Source organism: Austrofundulus limnaeus, unplaced genomic scaffold (assembly GCF_001266775.1).
Source record: "Austrofundulus limnaeus strain Quisiro unplaced genomic scaffold, Austrofundulus_limnaeus-1.0 Scaffold261, whole genome shotgun sequence".
NCBI lineage: Eukaryota > Metazoa > Chordata > Actinopteri > Cyprinodontiformes > Rivulidae > Austrofundulus > Austrofundulus limnaeus.
Genome location: NW_013952663.1, coordinates 558,002 through 567,495, shown reverse-complemented (window position 1 = coordinate 567,495; position 9,494 = coordinate 558,002). Strand labels below are relative to the sequence as shown.

Below are 9,494 nucleotides of genomic sequence, written 5' to 3'. Positions count from 1 at the left end.
CCTTGACACACATGCACAGTAGTGGTAACTGGGGTAGGCCGTGGACGTCACAAGACATTATACAGACAGGATCGTGGCTACCCAGCAACGGAGCTCAAAAGTGTGGGATCATTTTAAGAAAATGAGAGAAACCTGTGCAATATCTGCAGAGCAGAACTTACCTTCCACAGCAATTATTTTTAGTTAGCATATAGCTAAAATCTAACCATGGTTATATAATAGCAGCTGCATTCTGACGTGATAAGCTGTACGTTTTATATTCAATTAACATATGATCCGATTAGTCGACTAATCTAATAAATAATCGGTGATTAATCGATTATAAAAATAATCGTTTGTGGCAGCCCTATTCACGTCCCACCAAAACATTTTGATGTGACTCCAGAAACATGGATTTGCTGCACACATACATTTAGCATTAAAGCAATATTTGGGTAGTCATAATCATTTTAGTCACACTTAAAATTATTTTTAAATGATTTATTACACTTAAAATTAAGACAGTATGCTAATTCTTTCATGTTTTCCCATGCGTTTCACTTTTGTACCTGTTACTGAGCCTGACACAAAAACAGAACAAGATGTCACAGATCCAAAAATAGTCAGAAAGACAAAAGTCTTTGCTTTTGATATGTTTATGTTTACAATATGTCACAGCTTAATAAAACTTCTAGTCTACTGTGAACATGGGCCAATTTCCAGGGAGGTTTTCTCCACTTGTATGTTAAATACGGTAGCAATTCCCGTTTTACTATTTTTCTGAATGTCAATGGTTTCATTTTTTTTAAGTAGCAAAATAATAAATAAATAAATGTTCACGGCTTGGTTACCAGAAGAGTGCCATTCATCACKTTGTTAAATGTAATGCTGTTTTGAAATAAATATGTACAACACGCAGCAAGAATTAGAAAATATTGGTGACTTGAACTGCATGGAGGCTAGCCAGGCTAATTAACTAGTAATCATGAGCGGTCGGACTCCTAACATTATTCTGCATAATATGCACATTTACTTTTGAATTGTAACTAAATTCATCTGGTGTTTACTCTGACAGACTTTGATTTGAATGTTAAGCTTGAGATTAAATTAATATTTCAACTTTGATCTTTAAAATGTCATAACTGATAATGATTTAATATCAGGAGTATAAGAGTTTTCTGATGCTAATTTTGCTTAGTCAGCACGTTCACTTGTTCTCTGAGACATTACAAAATCATGGTATTTTTGCTCAGCATTATCAAACAATCAGAATATTATTGTCACATAGCTGGGATAAAAATGCCTCACTCTGCCCCTGCCCTGAATGTGGACCTAAAGTAACAACAAATGCTCATGTGAAACCAATTACTAAACAACACGTTACTTCTTGTATTTAGTCTTTGTTTTGATTGTTTAATTAAATTTAATGGGTGAAACGAACACAGGAGAAATCTTTCACCTGAATTAACGTGATTAGTTYGGTCTGTAAACAGAGCAGGCTCTTTTCCAAGTGGAAAGAAACAAACTTTGATGGCTCTAATTATTTAAAAGACTGTAGAGTTTCAACTGAAACCAGCTTGTTTCTTTCACAGGCATGTGTCGCTGCTTTGCTACGGTTTCTAAAAGCCACACCAGATCCTTCATCAATAGTTTTTAATTAATTAAAACTCCTCAAAATAAAACATCTAATTTTTAAAGACAATACATACTGTTCATTTGCTTTAATCTAGTCAATGGGGAACAAAAGCAAAATCATCTATAAGTATATTATTAATGCATTTTTTTCTTCTTCCTGTTGCTTTTAATCATGCTTTTAAMTATGTGTTAGGTTATTTTAAGRTAACAGATCCTTTCCTAATGCTTGRTGGTTTAAGCTYTGATCAGACAGAAGCACTSACTGCTGCATTTCCAAAAAACCTAATTTATTATCCATACACTGCTGTCAGTGATCGGGTTTATGTAATGAATCCTATAAATAAATCCTTGGAGGCAGACCACATCTCTGCTTGTGACATTTTAGTATAAAACACTGTCTGGAATTTACAAGTGTGGTGTGCAAAGTTAGGAAAAAAATCTTCTCACCAACCCATCTTCATATGTATCCTGACAAATATTCTAAAATATATCAATATTAATAGGTTAAATTTGGCTGTGGGCATATTCTGGTTTGGCATGTTGGAAACTTTTCAGTGAAAAGGATGACTTTTAGACACTAACACACCAATTTTTTAGGTCATTATCTGTAAAACTGACCAAGGTGTATCTATTTTAGTGTTTGCTAACACACAGTTGCTCCATTTGATTGAACTATTTTCACTTTTTTTATACTAAACAGCAACTGTCATATCTTCACAAAGTTTAAGATGAAATTCAACATCACTTTTGCAGTTCACAGGTCCATAAAGACTGTAGAACAATATCTAGTAATGTTTCTTTTTTTTCTTTATCTGCATAACTGGGGATAAAAAGACATGTATTATTTTAATTTTAAGGCAAATTCCACATTCTCATGTGTTGGTAAATCACTGTTTACCAACAGGGCATAGATGATTTCTATCAACACAGACATACAGTTTTTGTTTGCAGAATAAATGCTTCCAATATAAACACAACAATTTGCTCCTGAGCTGCTATTTTCTGATGCCTCTTCATCATCTGTTTGAGAAGAATGTATGGTTCTGCAAAACTGAAGGAAGGAAATTGTAGATGGGTTCTTTGGTGTACAATCAAATAATCACAGCACCAGTCAATCACCAGTGTATAAAATGTATCCAATTATGGTCTAGATGATCACATTATGGCAGAGTTCACYGTGCCTCGGGACCAGAGTTATAAGGGAATAATCAGGCCTCACAGGAAATGATGATACATGAGAAGAGATGAAGTACGTGAAGGTAAATCCCACCGAACAAAACTTYCCTTTCTGCTCTGGGCAGCAATAAAATGTCTCATCATACCTGAGAAAACATCTTCTTACAAACATATGATTTGCTTCCAGCTAACATCAAGTGGCGCAGCCAAGGAATACTCTAGGTAAGTTTGTATTTTATTGTTTAAAGGATGAAAGACATCTTACTGAAGCCATTTAACCCCTTCAGGGAGATCATCTATGATAAAATAGGTCTTTATGAAACAACCACAAAGTCCCTCAGTATTAGACACCAGTGGTGGGCAGCACTAAYCTAAAAATTAGTTCCACTAGCCCTAAAGCACTAACTCAAATATTTAGGTCCCTTATCAAGACTTATCATTGACATTCCACAGCTGTATTTGGGTTCATAAATCTTCAATATGTCACCTGGTGCATGAGTGACAAATATATGAACAAAATGTGYGACAGCTTTCACCTTCAGTTGTTAACTATAATGTTGATCAATTAACAGGTCTCTCTTGTAAATAAGACAATGAGTCTCAAGAGATTTTCCTGTATGGATAAAGGATAAATAAAAAAATCAATAATATTTATAGACCTCAGTTAGTGCTTCTAAATTTAGCAAGTGCTGAACCACTAATAAATTTTAAAATTAGCAAAAGCCCTAAAGCACTAATCAGGAAAGTAGTTCCCCTATTAGTGCTTTAGTGCTTTAGGGGAACTAAACAACTAACAGTTTCTTAAAAGCTCCCAGTCATGCACTCTGAATAACTTGAAATCTATTGTTGTGTGTAATTGTCTGGACATGTATTTGTGTTTTGCATGTTTTTTTATGTATGATTGTATATTGTGATCTTGTTGTTTTGAACATCTTGTGTTTTTTTCCCTTTCTTCTTTCCTCAGATCTACAGATGTAAATTAGCAACTATGCTATAATCTGGCTGATTTACAGTCTATACAGAAGTATAAGAATGTTAATTAATGTCCACTGTCCTGATTAAAYAARGAATTAAACTGTGCCCACMACTRGACACTACACATGTAGGGTTTGCACTACAGCCTTTTAAAAAACATTTTATTTTAAACAGGTGYATTCCTGAACTGATATGACTAAATAAAATAGTTCACAAAAAAGTTTTTTAACTTAAAACATCATTTTGCAGAGTAGGAGTAATGTGAATGCTTGTGTGTTTGTCTGTCTGTTAGCAAAATATCTYATAGACCACTAGACCAATTTTAATAAAATCTTTACAAAGTAATCACCAGTACATCTGCAACTGAGTAACTTTTCTAGCCATCCTGATACCTGATCGCTGCCACAGCTAATCTACTCCAGCAAATACTAAAATATCTACTGTACATTCAGTCAGTTTTACAAAAACTGAGTGAAAACCTTGATGTGGTATCAGCTGAGGGTCATCCCCAACATACTGAATACTCTAACCAMCGATACATGATGAAAGACCTTTATTTAAAACTCTGACAACACGCCTCYCTTCAGAGAACACTTGATTCGTTATAAAAGTTTATCTAAAAATAATATTTTTACAAATGTATTTTAGTATGTGCTGCTGGCAGAAATTACTCCCAAAGGAACATAAATGAGGTTAGTAGGCCTCTACCCTGCTGAACGAGGGTAACCTATTGACAGGTTGCAACAACAGCTCATTATTATTTTTATCTTATGAATCAAGAACGCACAATGCTAATGCACGCAGTGAAAGTCAAGCAGAATAATCCCACATTACAGCGGTGCTTAACGTTCGTTCAACCAACACCTTGGCTGTTTGTCCATGAGTTTACGTGTGGGCTCACTGCATGCTACAGCCTGCTAATGCCAAGATGCTTTAAAACATCAGTGCTTGTTACTGGCATCAACTGTGACTCATTCATCCTAACTTTTCTAATCTGTGGCTTCCCACAGTGAGGACAAAGAGCATGGGTGTGTTGCATTATATTCTCCTCTCCCAGATGACAGTAAGTTCAACTAACAAAAGCTATTTCCACGTAAATATGGTAAACGAAGACATGTGGTGCGTTAACAGTTTAATAGAAAAACAAATCATTAAAGATATTTTTCATTGTTAGTTTTTACTACAAGTGTTTAAATAAAAGTCTAGATTTTATGCTTATGTGATCCAATCTAGGAGATATAATTATAAGAACATAAATATAACATTTAAAACTTGGCAACATAGAAGATAATGGTAAGAAAAACAAAATATAACTGCTTCTTTGTCTCTCTTCTCCTAAAGTGTCATCCAGTCTGGCTGATATCTGGGCTAATTTTAGGTCTCAGTACACTGTAATTTAGGGGTTGTAACATAGTCTCATAAATCTGGTCTTAAGGGAGATTTAAAGAATTTATATCACTATTTGTGTGACAGTGGAATACACTGCAAATAAATCTTTCCTGCATTATCTTGGACTTTAAAAAGAGGCAGCTCCAGATGATTATGTTGACATTATGTTACTGAAAGCCACGGCACGATATGAATTTAAAACTGGGTAATGTTGGTGGAATAAAAACAGGGTACTTAACTTAAGAAGGGTTATCATATCATAATTAATGTATAATCATCTCAAATGATGATATTGTTAGTGATTGGGTTAATAATATTTCAAAGATTTGTTCGGGACAACGACGTACATTTTTCATTAACACAGGAGTGGGAAATCACACATTAGTGCAATAAAACCCTCAGCAAGGACATCAACTCAGATGCTGCCAAGAAGATACTCAGAGACACACCTCTGAATGTAAAACAGGTGTTGGAAGGCAAATCAGTGACCTCTGGGGATTATTGCATGCTTAGAAAGACAGGTTTTTAGTGAGGAATAATTGACTGCAACAAAAAATATAGACTAAGAGAAAGACCAGATGGAACACTACAAGTGGCACCATCAAAATCTGCTACTATTGAACAAACCTTTCATATCTTCACAACAACATTATTGGAAAATAATACACCCTTTTTATGCTCTCTCCCTCCTCGTAGATATTCACAAACCACAGAGCATCCATAATCACTTCACCTCTACTGGCCTTTTTTGTGCTGAACAAATCCTCGAGCACTCTAATGCTGCACACTTGCTAGTCATCAAACAGCGCCTTGTGTCAATAATAATCAGTGAGTGGCAGCCTCACATAGGAGCACCTATCAGATCTCAAAGGCCAACAAAAAAGTACTAACCATGACAACACTGGTCTGGACAAGCCCCGCCCACTGACAGCTGGCTCATTGTGTACTGCGGCTCTGAGGCGGCCTTGTTCCCCACTGCTCGGACAGTTCAATAACTAATCTCAACCCAGCCAGCAGTGTGTAGCTTTGAAAATTTAGAGGGTAGGCTTGATGGAAACTCAATGTGTTAGTCAGAGTCAGGCCGGTTAACTGACTAAAAATACTTTTCACTTTGCTTGGAAACATTCAGAAAGGGTGATGGTATAATTTATGTCTGCTTTGCCTTCAGTTTCACTTCACTTCTCGTTTAAATTGTGACATTTCACAACAAAGGTCATATAAGGACACTGCAGAAAAGCAAGCAGGTCCAACTCAAATCCCAAACCAGTCAATACTAGTTTTATTAAATATTCAAGTCAGAAAACTGGATCAATTTCCTTTGTATATTTTGGGCTTTCAATTAAACATGTTTTTCAACTCTAAGTCTTGATGTCCTATATTGAATGTTATGACCTCTACTAGTAATAAACTTGAAAAAAAAAACAATATTTCACTTAATTAAGATCTTATGATCCCTGCATTGCAGAAAATGAATTTGAAATCAAGAAAGTGGACAGAGAAATTGTAAACCACTGTAAAACCAATGGCTTTTTGTAATTCAATAAAGTATGAATATGATTTAATGAGCTGAAATATATTTTTACTGTTTTTCTCTTCTTGAACTAGATCAATATTTTAAAAATGTGTCGTAGTTTCCTTGTAAATTGTTAACATTCTAGTCATCCACTATCTGATTAGAAACTTGTTAGGTGGGGAAAAAATGGCAACATTGTAAAACAAAACATATTTTGGGGGAAAATGTTAACAAAACCTAGAAAATTATAATGTATTTTAATTTTTAAGCTTCTATAAAATTCATTCTACTGTAAATTTTCAACTATTTAGTTTTGACTTAACTTAATGATTATTTAGCAAAGCACTTCCTTTTGTGAATACACTTCATGATAGGCGTTAGCTAGCAGCAAGTACATCTTCATAAAAAACTTTGTTTGGATTATTTATATTCTTTTGGCTTTTTACTAATGTTGCACACATTGTATGTGTGTTTACTTCAAGCTGATAAAACCTTTGGGAAGTTCAAATCATTAGTTTTCTCATTTGTTTCTCCATCTGTCCACCACACACAGTGATTAGATTAAGAGAAAACCTAAATAAATTATGTATTAAGTTCAGCTTTAAAAGGCCAGTTAATAGATAATCGCTCTCAATATTTCTGGTCTAAAGTGATTATAAAAGGACACTTCCAATAGAATGCTGACCTGTCAAACGATCTCTCAGCTAACAGTMGCTCCTAATGACGTCCCACACGAAACGTTAACACACAAAACAAACAGTGGATCTCCCTGATGTTAGTGCACACAGGGCACGCGAGCAGCAACCCCCTTCCCTCTTTCACATGGGGGATAACGAACAGCAGACTCGTGCTCTTGACGGACAAGCCTATTGGGCCCAAAAAGGCCGTGTGTACTCACCACTTTCTGCTTGAACACACTCAAACAATTGGACACGTCTGGAGAGCTCGGGCCCCAAACACCGAGGAAGGGCAGATGGTGCCCAGGATTGAGGGCCGCGCCCACATTAACATGAGAAAAGACGGGGACAGAGGCGGGGGAACAGGTACCCTCGCTTTTATTTGCCCCCAAAGATTAAAGGGAGGGGGCAACTCATTTGCCCAGCAGAGTGCGCAGCACTGATTTGAAACCCAATTAGTAGCATGCTGTCTGCTCAACAGCAGAAAATACYGAGGGTCCTGTCTTGAAAAAAAAAATACAGCTTTGTAAAAGTTATTTTTTTCAGAATAATAAAGTTTCACTTTATCTTTGTAATTCTTGCTTTGTTTTCTAAAAATACTACATTTCAGAGTCTATGTTTATGTTTGTTAGTAGGGGTGCACTGTTTGAAGTTTTCTGGCCAATCATTGATCTTTAAAAAAACTTACCTGCCTATTATAATTTTGGTTGATACTGATTTTTTAAATKTTTATAATTGATACTGTCAGGTGTTATAAGGTCACAATACATCAATGATCCGATCATATTTTATTGAAAAACACTGAACAATGCTCTTGAGACAATACAAACTTGTTTTAATTAGTGTTTACAGCAGAGCAACAGGGGACAGTGGCTAATTTTCAGACCTTTGGTAAATAGGATCGGTGGATAAGATTGGCTTCTCAAGGTCAATCGATCAGCCAGCCTATTTATCGATGCACCCCAGCTGTTAGTAGCATTTTTACAGAAGTTAAAATAAATATACTAAATTTGTTAGAATTTTAGAGTATGAGGAGCATTTTATCTTGGCTACTTTTTAATGCAATTTAAAGATTATTGCAATATTCACTGTCAACTGATAGGCAAAAGATTAGAAAAGCATGCTATTTTTTATTTCTTTATCTGCAAGGTTACATTTTTATTTAGTATTTTATTATTAATTTGCACAAATTTATCAAGCAAAAGGTTTTACTGCTGGGTTTTTCCTAAGTAAAAATGTCCAAGTGGCCATAAACCTCGAGGTGCAACAGATGCTATGTGTGCACCATGTTTTATCCTCATGAAAGGCAGATGATAATATCATTGTCTGTGTGCATTTGCATGCGTCATTGTTTATCTGTCAAAGTATCTCATGCAGCACTGGAGAGATTGTGATGAAACTCTCACAAAGCAACCATTGGTTGTGGGTCTGTAACCATTTAACTTTAGGGATCAACCTGATTCAAGATGGCTGCCACAGCTAAGCAACCTCAGCAAACTCAAAAGTAGCCATCTCAAATACTTTTTTTTTTTTTTTTTTACAGATAATGAGGTCAACTTTGGCACATAGTTGTGGTTGAGAGTCAACCTCCTAACAGCACTAACAGATCACAAAAGATCTTTGAAACTTTCTTATGCAGGATATTGAAATGAAATACAATCCTTTCATGTATGTGTTCTTTTTTTTTTTTCCTGTGCAATATTTTACCTTAACATAACCCCTCCTGTTGCCAAGGCTGCAAAACGCAGTGCAGGATCTCCTCTCAGGGTTGGATGGAGCCGCTCTGTTGTTTTGGCTCATAAATCATAAGTATAATGCGGGTACCAATCTTTGGTCTCTGTAGAAACAAACATCTCTGTCAATCCAAATGAATTCAGGGACAAAGCTAAATTGCAGAAGTTTAGATTTAGTTTGCTTATCAACAGCAACAATGACAATCACTACACAGCACGACTGAAAAAACACCAAGGTACATTTCATAAGAACATGCAGCACTTCAGTTTGCAGTACAGCAAGATGTGATGGGATGTCTGGCATCCCCCGTGTGGCTGTTTAGAAAAAAGTAAATCTTCAGAAAATGTAGAAGATCTTGTCCTGCAGCACCACCTTCAGCTCAGAATTTGTATAAAATTACCAAATTCAACACTGGG

General features: G+C 35.7%; 1 protein-coding gene across 2 annotated transcripts in view; it reads right to left on the bottom strand.

Annotated features, from left to right (window-relative positions):
• LOC106526149 (serine/threonine-protein kinase PAK 3) overlaps positions 1 to 9,181 on the bottom strand; it is a 41,569-nt gene extending 32,388 nt beyond the window's left edge. For both annotated transcript variants that reach the window (XM_014020656.1, XM_014020655.1), the window contains exon 1: positions 9,052 to 9,181. The gene's annotated coding sequence lies outside the window, so the exon portion shown is untranslated. The remainder of the gene's footprint in view (positions 1 to 9,051) is intronic.
• Positions 9,182 to 9,494: the final 313 nt, after the last annotated feature.